This window comes from Magnolia sinica, chromosome 19 (genome assembly GCF_029962835.1).
Source record: "Magnolia sinica isolate HGM2019 chromosome 19, MsV1, whole genome shotgun sequence".
Classification (NCBI taxonomy): Eukaryota; Viridiplantae; Streptophyta; class Magnoliopsida; order Magnoliales; family Magnoliaceae; genus Magnolia; species Magnolia sinica.
The window spans coordinates 37,387,034-37,401,962 of record NC_080591.1 but is presented as its reverse complement, the minus strand read 5'-3'; the positions used below and the strand labels follow the sequence as shown (position 1 = coordinate 37,401,962).

Below are 14,929 nucleotides of genomic sequence, written 5' to 3'. Positions count from 1 at the left end.
TGACCCAGACTCGGTAACGGATCGGTTCGAGTTCAGGTCAGGCCAATGAGATTTCGGATCAGATCAAGTTGGCCCGGATCCGATCCGATCCAGACCGATGCCCAGCTCTAGACTGATACGTGGTAGAAGCATATTGGCTGGTGCACCACACACTAGCGATATAGTTGGTGTGGGTACGTTCTGTGCAAGACGATCCCTAGCGCACCTCAAGCTCGGAGTTGTACTAACGGTTTAAAGGGCATCAAAGTTAAATGAGCCCCAGAATGATGTATTTATTATATCCACACTGGTAATCCATTTCTAGAGATCATTTTAGTGCGTGAGCCAAAAGATGAATCATATCCCAGGCTCAAATGGACCACAATAGAAATAGTAGTGAGAATAATGATTTTTACAGTTAAAACATTCATGAGGCCCATTATAATGTTTATTTTCTATCCAACATGATCATAAGGTCAAAAAGACCTAGATGAAGATGAAAAAAAAACATATTAAATTGATTTAAAACTTTCATGACCTCCAAAAAGATTTTAATGACAGACGTTCAATCTCTCGCTGCTTTTTACAGTGTGGTCTACTTGATATTTATATGTCTTATTTTTTGGCTCAATTGTTACTACAGGTCGCCAAATGCATAAACGGCCTGAATATGTCAAATACCTCGTGATAGGACCCATGAAACTTGCTGACCTTAGTATACTAGATAGATGGCTGATGTCTGTTCCACCAGCCAATCCGCTTCCGGATGTGGTACGGACGCGGATTGCTCTACCCGTCTCTAGCCTCCAACGGACATTTTTGTGGGTGGGCCCACCATGATGTATCTTTATATCCAAACTATCCATCCCTTTTTTTTATATCATTTTAAGGCACGATCAAAACATTGAGACAAATCCAACGTTCAAGTGGACCACGCCAAATAATAAGCTTGGTTGCATTAAACGCACGAACCATTAAATGCCAGTTACACTAAATGAAAGAGTCATTTGTGGTGTGGTCCATTTGAGTGTTTAATCTATCTCATTTTTGTGTTCATTTCTTAAAATGATTTGAGAAAAGGAATTAACAGCAGGAATAAACAGATACATCACGGTGGGCTGGCCCACAGAACTGTTCGTTTGGTGCCAGAGACGCGCCGGGCAGGACGCAATCCGCGTCCGCGTGGCACATCAGCTGATTCAGACAGACCGCGCAAGCTAATTGCGTGGTGTTTCGCCCGACCTTGGTGGTATGTTGACGTCACCAAGTTCTGTGAGCTCATTATGATGTATATCTTATATCCACACTTTCCATTCATTTTAAGAGATTATTCCAGAAATAAGGCTAATCCAAAACTCAAGTAGTCCACATCAGATAAAGTATTTGGGACAATAATTCTCATAGTTGAAACCTTTCCAAGGCCACCATGATGTTTTCCATCCAACCTGTTCATGAGGTTACACAGAACTGGATAAAATGAGGAAAAAACAAATATCAGATTGATCCAAAACTTACGTGACTTCAAGGAAATTTTCAATGGTAGAGGTTCAATTCCTACTGCTTTCTATGGTGTGGTCAACTTGAAATTTGGATCTACCTCATTTTTTGGCTCCTGCCCTAAAACGTTCTCACCAATTGGACAGACGGCTTGGATATAAGATATGCATCTTAGTGGGGCTCACAGAACTTGGTGACGTCAACACCCAGACAGCTAGTCTGATTTTAACTCGTCCAAATGTGGACAATGTCTCTTTGACTAGAGTTATTTTAGGTCCCCATGTCTGTGAGGCTGAGCTGATTCTGTACATGTGTGTCCCTCATTTTAGTGATACAGACGGTTGTCCTGATCGGCTCCACCGTGGATCAGAAATGTACAAAAATATATAAGATTCATTTAGGACGATCGTAAACCATCAAAATTTTGAATATTTCTGACACATGTCATGGACTGTCATAAGCCCAGGATCAAATCATCCAAAAATCAACTATTTCCTACTGTGGAGTAGCATTCTTTGCTCTTCATTTCTAGTTGTAGGCCACTGATCGAAGGACTCAGATTGCGTAGTGACGACGTTCATCTTTTTTTTTTTTTAGGCATGAGCCCAGAAATAAGGTACATCCAAATCTCAGGTGTACCGTACCACAGGAAAGAGTGGTGATTGGATGCACACCATTAAAAATATTCATAGGGTTGACTGCCATGTTTATTTTCCTGATTACGTGTATGTCACACAAACTTTGGATAAAGGGATAACACATATATCAGCTTGATTCAAAACTATTATGACTCCTCGGAAGCTTTTAATGGTGTGAACGCTGGAAATCAGCACCCACGCAGGTTGGTGTGTTTTGGGTTCAATTTGTGGGGGTGATTAGGCTGATTTGTGGATGTTGGAGTCACCACTAGCCAATTAATCTTAGAATCACGTAGTCGACTAGAAACCGCGGAATATGTAAGGTTAGAGAAATCCAAAGACTCTCCTACCTTAGATTGACTCCTGGTCTGCGATCCGGGATTCCGAATAAGAGACCTTAGTTACAAAGAAGGAAGGTGTTAGGCACCTCTCTGCCCGTATGAATGTACGGTCTCTGCTTGGTGTGGTAAGTAAATCTCAAGGGATGGATGTTATAGTTGGGATAAGACTAGGCACGCATGGATTTCTGATGTAGCAAGATCCGAAATTTCAGCAAGCTATAGAGCACACGTTTGGGAATGTGTCTAAAAAGCATATGTAATGATGCTTATGCCAAAAGGTAAAGAAAAATAGACTATATTGCTAGGAGTTTTTGATGTGATAGGATCCGATGTTCGGCAAGTCACAGAGCGTACATTCACTAGAGATCTAGAGAAGCAGGGAGGTTGAGAAGGGAATAGATGTCATGATGAATGCTTGTATATAAAATGAATGGATCTTTGAATTGATCTTGAGTAGGCTAAGACATGGACTGAGCCATGATCAATCCGGGCTAGACTTGAGAATTGGGATGGTTGGGAAGGTAGGGAGTAGGCTAAGGGAATAACTGAAAAATATGGACTTGGATGCTTGGGAGCTCCTCCTCACCCTCACTCTTTTTCTCCCTCTCTCCCTCTCTCTCTCACTTAGCTTTGGAAATGAGAAGTTGTTGCTTGAAATGTAAAGAGGAGAGGGCTATTTATAACCTTCTCCAATGGCATTGATGTAATTGTTGAGTTTGAGAGGGGTAAAAGCTGACATGGCAGCTTGGGATTGGTTGAGGAGAGAGGAATGTCATGTGGCGTGCTCTCATTGGCTCTTGGATGTTAGCAAAACGGTAAATAGGTGGGCTGGGGGGGGGGGTAAATCCATATGAAAGTTAACTTTCGGGCACTGTGACAGTTGTTGCTCGGAGGACACACGCGCCCCGCAAGCGGCGGTAATCGGAATACTGCCCGGGCTGGGTTTCGTCCGAAGCTCGTCCAGCTAGAGCCGCGTAAATTTTTGAGAGCCGGCGGTAGTCGGATTACCGCTCTGGTACAGTTTCTCCTGAATTTTGGTCGGTGGGCCCTTTTTTGGGTCCTGAGAGTGGAACAAAGTCCGTTTTGGATATTTGGCTTCACTACCAAAAAAACGAGCAAAGGCTACGAATGACTGGAGTCTTCAGCTACGGATATAAAGCGTAGCTATATTACTACAAATTTAATCCGTAGCTTGATACTCCAATCATCTGTAGCCTTTACTCGTATTGATGGTCTCTTATAAGTTTTATGGGGGGGCCACCACAATTTTTGTGTTCACTCTAAGCCGTCCATCCATTTTAACAGATCATTTTAATGCATTGGCTCTAAAATTAGGTAAGTTTAAAGCTCAAGTGGACCACACCATAGGAAACAATGGAGATTAAGTGTCTTTTGTTGATTTGTGGTGTGGTACATGTGAGTCTTCTATTTGCCTCATTTTTTGGGATAAATCCCTAAATAATTCTTTTAATTGAATGGAAGGCATAGATAAATGACATACATCATGGTGGGCCACTCGGAGCCCCTAACATGACCGTTCATCTCAATTTGGCTGCCGCGCCCATGAAAAACAAAAGAGCCCGCTGCGTTTTTCATTATTGCGTGAGCCCACTTCTCTCTCTCGCTGCTTTCTCTCTGTCTTCTCCCCACTTCTCTCTCTCTCTCCCTGCCCATCGTCGACTGTGTGAGGGACTCGTTCGGACGGCTCCACTTCTCTCTCTCTCTCTCCCTGCCCATCCTCGACCGCGAGGTATTTCTTTCTCTCTCTCTCTCTCTCAATCTCAATCTCTCTCAATCTCAATGTTGATTTATGAATTTGGTGATTTAGTAATTTGTGGATTTCCAATTCGAATATGGACCCTCATTTAGGGATTTGGGGATTTTAGGGCTTACAGATTTGAATGTGGACCCTGAATTTGGATTTTTCTGATTTTACAAATTGGGGATTTGGGGATTTTAGGATTTCATTTCATGGGCCGTGGATATTGTGAAGAAAACATTGATGGACCTTGAAGATTATGAAGAGAATGTTGAATCAATGGCTTTGTCGAATTCCGAGAACATCGAACGGTTGACAACAAGTTTTTTTTTCAGCATCTGCATACTCACGTATTGGAGCACTCGGATGTTATTATCTCTCACTATCCAGTTCTATGCTTGCCTATATATTTTTGCATTTCATGTCTCCACCCACATCTGACGTAGAATGAGTGGCCATTTGAATTTGATCAACCTCATCGGTCATCACCTTTTCTATGCTCCCTACAGCTGTTTGAGTCTGATCAACCCCATCTATTGCTTTCTCTTCTATCTCAACCGCAACCAAGTTACCACCGTCTCCTACATCAGTTGTCAGGGGATGACCAACTTGCTTGATAGGAAGAGCATCTGGGTTTTAGCCTTCTGAAATAGAGGAATGATCCTCAACCAGTAACTTGGATTCGACATAACTATTAATATTTGCTGTAGTATGTTCTTCACCTGCAGCTTCAACATGGTTTCCTGAATCACAAGCTTTATCTTCCTCTACAACTTGAACATCATTTCTAGAATCACCTGCTGGATGATCAACTACCATCTTCTCTTCCCTAGTCATTGAATTTAGAATGGCAGTCCCATCAAGACCCATGTCAGCTTAAAAAGGAATAGAGGGATTTTCAACCAAAGCGCCTATCAGGTTGTCGCCACTCCCAACAGGGAACTGATCTCCACTAGCATTAAGCTCTTTATGATTCTCAATGTCTAACAGAGTCGCCTTTTCCTCATTCACAGTGGTAGCACCATTATTGGACAGGCTCATATTCATGCTAGTAACTGACTGAGGCTCTACTTTGTGGCATTTGTTTGCTCCCTGTTTGTAATTGTTATTGATTGCACAGATATGGAGATATACAGATAAGGCTTAGGTTTCCTATTCTTTCAACATGCATGTAGGGCTCTCTTTCATCTTCCATAGATTCCATTGCCTCTTTTACTTATTCTTATATTTGTTAAAAAGGAAGAAGTAATATTGCATTAGTAAAAGTATATTTTGAAAGGATTTATTTGATCTGTTGGTGATCGTTCTATTAAATCTGATGCTTTGAACATGGTACTCCTACTACTGAATCCATGATTGTTTAGGACATTACTTTGGGCTTATGTTGGATTCTATTCATCAGCAGGGACATCACAATTACTAATTTCTATGCACAGCTTGTTAAATAACTGAAAATTAACTTTAAGTGCCATTCAAATATTTTTGATTAGGAATTCTGCTGCCCTATTCACACAAAATCAAAGATCTCCATTTGATATAAGAGAAAAGCTTTGAACTTTGGCAAAGCATTATGGTTGATCCATAGGCACTAAGAAATTTTATGCTTGGCATCATGGTTTTTATTTATTTTTTTAAAATTGTGTAGGATGTTAGAGGTGCTCATGTTTATGAAAACATTTTTTTTGAAAACCAAATGGAGCCTAAGCCCTTTTTTAACTCCGCCAATGCAACTCCTTGCATTGCCGGTCCCAAGCCCGGGTAAAGGAGGAGGGAGAAAGGCTTTAGAATGAGATCGTTAACTATGGAGGAGATCCTGAAAGTGCAGTATCTCTGGTTTTATGGTTTTACTTGTACATTCTTATATTGATTACTCAAACATGACGGTTATGCGCATTCTTTCAGGTGGATGTTGCATGTGGAAGGATTGGAGCTGCATAATTCAAATTCAAGCATCTGGTACATCTCTTGTCAAGAATGCACATGTGTAGTTCATCAAACAATCCATTATGTGATTATAATTACATCTATTTGTTGCTCATGAGTAGGACATGCATAATTCTTCATTTGAAAATGCACATCATTTTGAGTTGGTTTAGTTACATTTCGTTCCCATATGTGAATCCATCCATGTTTTGTAGGTGAAGAGTGATTTGTAAAAGGAATCTCGGCTGCAAGGACAGTGAAGCTGTCCATCACCACTTATACAATGGTTAGCCATTTTCATTTTCTCCTTGCAACCCTGGAGAGTATGCTGGACTGATGGTTATTCGAGCATACCATATGGTAGGTGATCCAGACTCATTTGCAATTGAATTATTTATTATTGCCCTGAGAATTTGCATGGCTTGTCCCACTGTTTTAAGTTGCAGTGCATCATCAATTTACATGCTAGAATTATTTATGGCAATCTAAAGTGCCCAAAAATTGCAGGCTCCATTGCCAGTGTAGCATACCTTGAAATTCACAATTCACATTGATAGGTGATCATGACAATCTGATTTTGCTCACTAAATTAGGACAGCTAACCATTTTATTTTTGGAACCACTGAGCAATTGGATGGTTCTGGTACCTGCCTTATCCACCGTACATGTGGCATCCATGTATTGCAGTCCAGACTACCAAGCTTGTGGGGTTGCATTGTGCAAGGAGCATAGTTTAGAATGTTGTTAACCATCTAATTTTGCTTGTTGAATCTGGACTGCTAGTTAAGGAAGTAGCTTTGGATTATATGATCATGTGATTGGTTGATAAAGTGCCTAGTTAAAGTGTCCTATTGCTTTCGTTTCAGCTGAATCTGTGCTTTTGGGTTTCTTACAAAATTCTCAAATTTGTGGAGATCCCCATCTCAACAATAATTGCTTTAGCAGTTCCCCTGCTAATACTAAGTGAGATCTTACTGTGAACTAGCGATTAGGAATTCTTGTAAGGTTGTAACTTGTACTTAGCCTTATGCTGTTTTATTTCTTGTTTCTTCATGAAAAATGGTGAAATTGTAAACCATATTTGATCATGAGTGAGCTAAACTTTATTTCAGCATGTAACTAATTGGATGATGAAGTTCTCATTCAACTAGCTTGTAATTAGCAACATGTCATGTGTGAATGATGTCCAACCTATCCACGCCATCCATCTGTTTTTCCAGCTCATTCTAGGTCATGGTCCCAAAAAGCAGATCCAAATCTCAAGTGGACCACACAGTAGGGATTGAATCCCGACATTGAAAACTTCTTGGGGTCACAAAAGTTTTAAATCAAGTTGATATTTGTGTTTTCCCTTCATCTAGGTCTGTGTGGTCGAATCAACAGGTTGGATGGCAAATAAATGTTATGGTGGGCCCTAGGAAGTTTTTAATGGTGGGCATTCAATGATCTTTGTTTCCAGTGGTGTGATCCACTAAAGATTTCTATCTACTTCATTTTTGGGATCATGTCCTAAAGTGAGCTGGAAAAACTGATGGATGGAGTGGATATACAATACATACATCAAGGTGGACTCCCATGGTGGAGGAAACACCTGCTAACATGTTACCCAGATAACACCTAACCTGCTCCCTGGAGAAACAGTTATTGTACTTGTAAACTATGAATTGTAGAAGCCTGAAGCAAACTCTAGCACAAACAACCCATTTCTCCTACCTATTTTTTCTTAGTTTTTTATTACAGAAAGGATGAAAAATGTTCAATGATATAAGTGAAAAGTGATCTGCATCAAGGGGAATGGAGGCCTGAAGTTTCATACTGGAATCTACTGATTACTTTGCCTACTAGAGCACAGAGGACATGCATTAAAGCTGCATGTAGAACTGGCTTCTTTTTAAGGAAAATTTCCGCCCAGCATGTTGTAAACTCGAATTTCAGGGCCTCTATTATTGCATGAGTTTTGCCACTTTATGAGTCCATTTAACTTGAAATCAAACTTACATTTAGCCTATACAAAATAACCTGAATTTTGAGTGGGTCTTATTACAATCCCTCGTTTTTGTTGGTTCTTTCATGCTTTTGGCTCCACCTACAATGGTACCATAAGATTATACCAACATTGATGTTACGAATTTTTCAGGACAGAACTGTGTCGTTTCAATGGTGCTAAGATATACCCAGGAAAGGGTATCAGATTTGTGAGACCTGATTCCCAGGTAAACATCCTAAATGACTGTGAATTTGGAACTGAGTTTTTCTTGTTTTAATCCTGAACTCCCTTTATTCTTCTTTCTCACAGGTGTTCCTCTTCTCCAACTCAAAATGCAAGCGCTAGTTCCATAACCGGTTTAAGCCTTCCAAGCTTACCTGGACGGCTATGTATAGGAAGCAACACAAGAAGGTAATTTTGCTTGGCAGAATTTTAAGTTTAGGATCCTAATGCAAAGCACATTTACTAATTCTTCCATAGTCTTTAGCCTCAGTGATCACAATAGTAGACTACCATTCTAATCTCTAACAATTTTATTAGCACCTCAAGTCACCGGCGCCTTCTTTTTTTTTTTTTTTATAAACGAACCTCAAGTTGCCGCTTGTTGGCAAAAAGCCTTCCAAATTATGTTTCCATCTACCAAGACTAGGCTGAGACCACAAATGATTTTCTTTATGCATGAATTTCTCTATTCTTATGTGTGGGGAGGGTCTGCTACCGGATTTTTCTCTATTCAGATTTGTATACAACCACCACCATATTCACCATGGCCACCTCTGCCAGAACCTTTATAATTTACATGGCCATGATTGCATTTGAAATGGGTCCCACCTGCTTCAATGGTTCTTGGTAATTGATGCATTTGCTTTATGTTTTGCAGTGGTTTATTTATCGGAACCTCGTATTTACGCTGGAAAGGTATGTAGTTGTAAGCATACTAGCTACTGACAAATCTCATTCTCCAAAATTTCTTAAATTTACAAATTTCTCATGAGATTTTTAGGTTTCACTTAAGGACTTGTTTTAATTTGTGAAAAGCATGGGAAAGAAAGTCTTTCTCGGAAAACTTCATTTCCAAGACACTTGAGGAAAAGAAAGCATAGTTTTTTCTTTTCTTTTTAACACTCTCACTCACACCTCACAAACACTCATGCACTCACACCATCGATGCTTATTCAATGCTTTTGAATTGTGTTCAAAATTCTTTTCCAGTAGCCTTATGATTCGCCTTGACATATTTTCATGTCTTTTGGAAAGCCAGAAAGTGTTCCTGCTATTGGAAAATTCTCAAACATGCTAAAGTTTATTGTTAATTGTGCTCCACTTTTCTACTTGTTGGTTGATTATCAACAACATGAACAAAAACTGGTCGCAGTCCAATTTAGCAATTTAAGGAAGTGTACTTGCATTGATGATAGTTAATTTCTATCTTGATGGTTATATTTCTTCAATTCAAGGATCCGTGTTGGTTTTGAGGTTTTTTTTTTTTTTGGTGATTCTTGTCATATTGTTGATTTCTGGAGATTTTTGTTTATGATAGAACCTTTTTAGGCTTTCAAGTGTTTCATTTCGAATTTTCTGGTTCTTTTGATTTATACCTTTTTAGGATTTTGATTTTGCTTTATTTTGTAATGTTTGGTGAATTGGGTTCTTTTTCCATATCTTAAATCATGTCATTGTTCTGATTTTGGTAGATCACATAGTGGGTTGTTAGTCATTTTCATGATATTATTATTATTTTAAAATATCTTATATACGGGGGATTTTGATTTTGGTTTAATTTTCTAGTATTTGTTGAATTGGTGTATTTTGATTTGGTATGCCTTTTGGGTTTCTAATAGTCTGATGAGTAATTAGTTTTTTTTTTTCTCTTTCACATAACGGCATGTTTTGATTAGATCTTTGATGTCGAGATGACTTTACTTTGAAATTTCTGTAGAAATTGAGTTTTCATGTTTTTGATCTTTGAATTCTCATGGTTTCGATAGATCTCGCTAATTAATTCTTTTCTTTTTTGTGTTTTGTTTTACAAGGAAAAGAGACAGCTATTTTGATTATGAGATGTTTTCATGCTTGTACAAGAATTCTCATGGCTGGAAGGAATTTGCAATGGGGAGGTTACATTCAAATCATTCCCCCTGAACTTATATTTGCCTACATTAAATCTTTGAAAATTTAGATTTGGCTTAGATCCAAAGTTGATTTTGATGGATTGCAGAATCTATGTTTTGAATCTGTTGCTTTCCAAAGTTGATTTTGATGGATTGCAGAATCTATGTTTTGAATCTGTTGCTTTTCAAAGTTGATTTTGATGGATTGCAGAATCTATGTTTTGAATCTGTTCCTTCCAAAGTTGATTTTGATGGATTGCAGAATCTATGTTTTGATGGATTGCAGTCTGTTCTTTACAGCATGGTTCACATGGAGTTGCTGCCCTGTTTAGGGTGCTGGCCTAGAGGTTTTATTTGAAAAAAAAATGTTTCATTCATGGCCCATCCATGGTACCCACCATATCAACTTTTTGGGTTGGATCCATGCAGCTTCTTTGGCTTTGTCCCTCTTCTTTCCTGCGGTGGCTCTGGTTTGTATCCAATGTTTCAGGTAGTGGCCAGTGTCTTTGACTGGTCTAGGCTGGGTCTCTTGTGCTGTCGTTTTGTTGTTAGGTGGTCTATGAGGAAGATGGAGTTTAGCTGTTGAAGCTTCTGTTAGCAACCGGGGTTTTGTTGGACTATCTTTTGTTTGTTGGGGCTATTGTACTATGTTTGAGAGTGTAGTTGTGGATTGTTGTGCTGCCATCCTGCTGTCATTTATTTGGGTTTGTTGGTTGCTGCAATGGTGGAGGTCTTGCTGAGGGAAAGTCTCAGTGTTGTTGGTTGTCCAATGTTGTTGGATTTCCTCTATTTCGTAGCTGCAGGGGCGCCTCTTTATGGTTGGAGATTATTGTACTTTCTGTTTTACTAGTTTTACTTTTTATTGCATAGGCTAATGTTGTGAGTTGTAGGTTTCATAGGTCAAGGGTGACCGCTTTTTTGTTTTGGAGCTTACTTGAGTGTTTGTACACTTTTTTTTTTCAACAAAGTTATAGGTGGTGTGCTCCCACCTTTCTGTAAAAAATAAAATATAAAAATAAAAATAAAAATAAAAGATTTAAGTTATGGAGAGAGTGGAAGAACTTAGGGAAATTGAAGTGTAAGGTAAGAAGTGAGGTTTGTAATGAAAACATGATTGCATTTACAGGTACATGTGCCAATATAGTTGGGAGATTTTCAGTAGGTGGGCCACATTGTTTAGAACTTTTGGCCTAAAAATCAGGTTGTTTAACTCCTAGGTAGGCCATAATATGCCAAAAAAAGAAAGAAAAAGAATTGGCATAAAAAAGAAGTCATCTGTGGATAAAGTGTAAGGAGTACTTTGTTTCTTGTGCCACAAATTAAAATCCCGTGGATATAGTGTAATGAGTATTTTGTGATTAGGTTCCTTCCACAGTTGTCTTTCTACTCTGGTATTTAGTGTTTATTAATGAGATCGTCATCTTAAAAGAAAAAAGAAAAAAAAAAAGAGTGTGTGACTAGGTCCCTGGTCAACAAGACTCAGTTGAGTTAGCTAATTGATGTGGTCTGCTCATTGCAACTTGTGGTCGCTCACAAGCGTGACCTTTTTTAACTCATTGTTACTGAAGTTGAGATTTTGATAATGCTTTATGTTTCTGTTCTTGGTTTGTGTAGGGGTCAATTCGAAGTATGTAAGCAGAGCTGGAAATTATCTAATAAGTGGTTCAAGCAGCAAGGTTTGGGCAACAAAATCTGGCACTGTCATGGTTATCGTTGTGAAGTGGCTCAACCAGGAAGGTTACCAGGGTCATAAGGAATGGTTGGTGAGTGCCATCTGCCATTGACATTCTTTATGTAGTTCAGTTTGAAGAATTATAGGGTCCCAAATCCTTGTTCCAGCTCTATGTGTTAATTTTGATGAATCCAGTTTTTCTATTCATATTCAAAATAGGAATTCTCACATTGCTTGACAAAAGTTCCATAACTGGTTGTTTGCCTTACATCAACCCTACTTCTTTGCCTAGGCTCGGGATAGGCTGGCACATTATGTCTAGTGTGAACTCTTTCTAGTAAAAAAACCATATTACTAAACATGAACACTGACCCATGGATTAGATATAACCTTATCCATGTCTTGGATTTCAGAAATTTGGAGTCGTCCCACCCCGCATATTGATGTATGTATTTCCATATATCGCCTGAAAGCATGAATCCATGTTATAATGTTTTAGTCAAATGTATTCTGTTTTGCCATTTGTATCTAAATTTGAATTCTTTTCTGGCTTTTTTTTTTTTGTCATTTTGTCATTTTTTCAGTTCCCATTTCAATTTCTAAAAAATCATCTTTTAGTTGATGGTTCGTAATTACCTTGAATTAGTTTATCCTACTGAGATTTGTTTTTCCTTTTATTATGCTCAATGTATCAGACTTTACACAAGGCTCTGTTGTTTCCAGCGACAACTGCTATAAATCATTTACACCTTAACAACTATAATTTTAAACTTTTAGGAGTCTTTTGGATGGCTGTAAATGGGGTTAACTGTAAATGAATATATTAAAAAAGGAAAAAATTTGCCATTTAAGTCAATGCTTACCCTTGATAACAATGAAGTGGGGATTTTCTTTCTCTATTTTTCTTTTTCCTCCATTTAGGTATTTAACTGGGAATATGCTGACTGGGCCTATACCTAGATGGATCATAAAGAAATAATAATCTTACTCATCAGACTAATTTCCTTGAATGCAGGTAGTTTTGCACTGAAGAAGCAAATGTTGGATGACAGAAGATTCTCCAAAATGCATCTGAATTTGCAACGCCTCCTGCAGGTATTTTCTCAATGTATATACACATTGCCTTAGTTAGAGAAAAATATGTACAAAAGGTGCTTACCCAATCACAAGGAAAGCACACTAAATAGGAAAACTCTACAAACATCATTACTCGTGGATGCACTTCTTTCACTTTGTCCTTTTTTTCCCCAATGGTCATTCCAATTTATGAATGCCATGACTATTTGTAGGATGATGGAATATATGAAGCTGTTGCAAGAAGTGACTTTGTCATTACTAGAGTTGCATTTTGAAACAACTCTTCAAAGTACTACATAAATGACAGTGGAAGTAATTTTACAGAGGTCACTAAGAAATTGAAAGGAAAAGGAGTGGGCTTGGACAACAATCGGTTTTTGATTCTTTAGGTGGGTGATTGGCTGATGGCTGAAAAAGGCCTATTTACTTGTGAAAAAAATAACATACCATTAAAATCTATCTTCTCTTTCAATTCTTTATCATTGAAATTTCAGGGTAAAGTCGAGCAAATTTCTCTAATGAAGCCAAAGGCCAAGATGAAGAATGTACCTGGCCATATGCGAGTACACACAGACTCACCAAGATTTGTATTTTCAGCGTTATTGTAATTGTAATTGTAATTGATTGAATGAAGGATTGTAATTGAATGAATGAATGATTGTAATTGAATGAATGAATGATTATGCAGGTGGTAATTGAATGAACAAATGATTATATATATATATATATTTATTTAAATGTAGTCAATAGCTACAGATATTGACCGTAGCTGGTAATCTGAAAACAGTGGCCATTATTAAATTTGGCATATTGCTAGGGACGTTTAGCTACAAATAATATCCGTAGCTGTTTGTGCTTTTTCGCTACAGATTAATTGCTACGGATTATATCTGTAGCTATTGTGATCTATGGCTATAGATTAAATCCGTAGCCATAGGTTCATGAGCTATTGTTACGGCACCTACGACTATGGTCGTGCTATGGATAAAAACTGTAGCCATAGGTCTATGGCTACGGTTTTTATCTGTAGCCTTTGCCCCATTTTCTGGTAGTGCTTGAAATGGCCCAAAATTGGCTCAATCATGACCTGAGGTGGCTCGAAAAATGGATTGATTGTGGGTGAAGGTTTGGGTATGCTTTGGCTTGAATGATGGCTCGTGATGGCTCAGGTTAGGATTAAGGTTTAAGCTGGAGTTATGTTAGGTTTAGGGTTTGGGCTGAGGTTTGGGTTAGGGTTAGGTTGGGTTAGCGTTAGGCTAGGTTTTTTTTTTTTTTTTTTTACGGTTCGGATTAGGGCTTAAGCTGGGATTAGGGTTTGGTTTAGGATATGATCATGGTTCCCGGATTGTCTTAGCTTTCTCAAGATATTAACTTGGGTGGGGTGTCCATAGATGCCCCTCTTTAACTGAGGTTGTGAGCAACTAAACGCCAAAGCGAGTAGACACCCCACTGAGGTTGTGAGCAACTAAACGCTAAAGCGAGTGGACACCCCCCACCCTTCTGGTCAGAAAGGGTAGTGGTTCGAATCTGTCACCTGGCATTGTATTATTGTCAATCGACTGTCTGGAAAAGAGATGACTTGCACATATCATGAGGGTTGAGGAAAAAGTTGTGACTGTCCCTACGCATTCTACGGCATTACGGGTCACCAATCACAACCCTTTCACATCAGATTGTTAATAGCATTGGAGGGTAAGTCTAAAAAATAGGGCATTTACGCATTCTGTGGCCTTACGAGGAGTCCTATACTTGTTTGATCTGTCATTTCCTTTGCTATGTAATCACCCTAGGAGTATTCGTTCTGTTTGATCGTCAAAGTGGTTAACTGCCTTGCGCGTTCATGCGACCTTATGGGGAACTCCTATGCCGACTTGGATTCGATCAAATTTTCTGAACATCCATAAATAGGTATGTGCTATGCCAAATTAAAAATTAAAAGCAGAAT

The 14,929-nt window shown here is 38.7% G+C and overlaps 2 long non-coding RNA genes across 2 annotated transcripts; both read left to right on the top strand.

Annotated features, from left to right (window-relative positions):
• The first annotated feature begins 8,238 nt into the window (after positions 1–8,238).
• Positions 8,239–10,465, top strand: LOC131235099 (uncharacterized). The gene is made up of 3 exons (XR_009165936.1): positions 8,239–8,350; positions 8,434–8,535; positions 10,158–10,465. It is a non-coding gene; the product is annotated as an uncharacterized LOC131235099 (long non-coding RNA).
• Positions 10,466–11,219: 754 nt separating this feature from the next.
• LOC131235022 (uncharacterized) lies at positions 11,220–13,671 on the top strand. The gene is made up of 3 exons (XR_009165891.1): positions 11,220–11,998; positions 12,923–13,002; positions 13,197–13,671. It is a non-coding gene; the product is annotated as an uncharacterized LOC131235022 (long non-coding RNA).
• Positions 13,672–14,929: the final 1,258 nt, after the last annotated feature.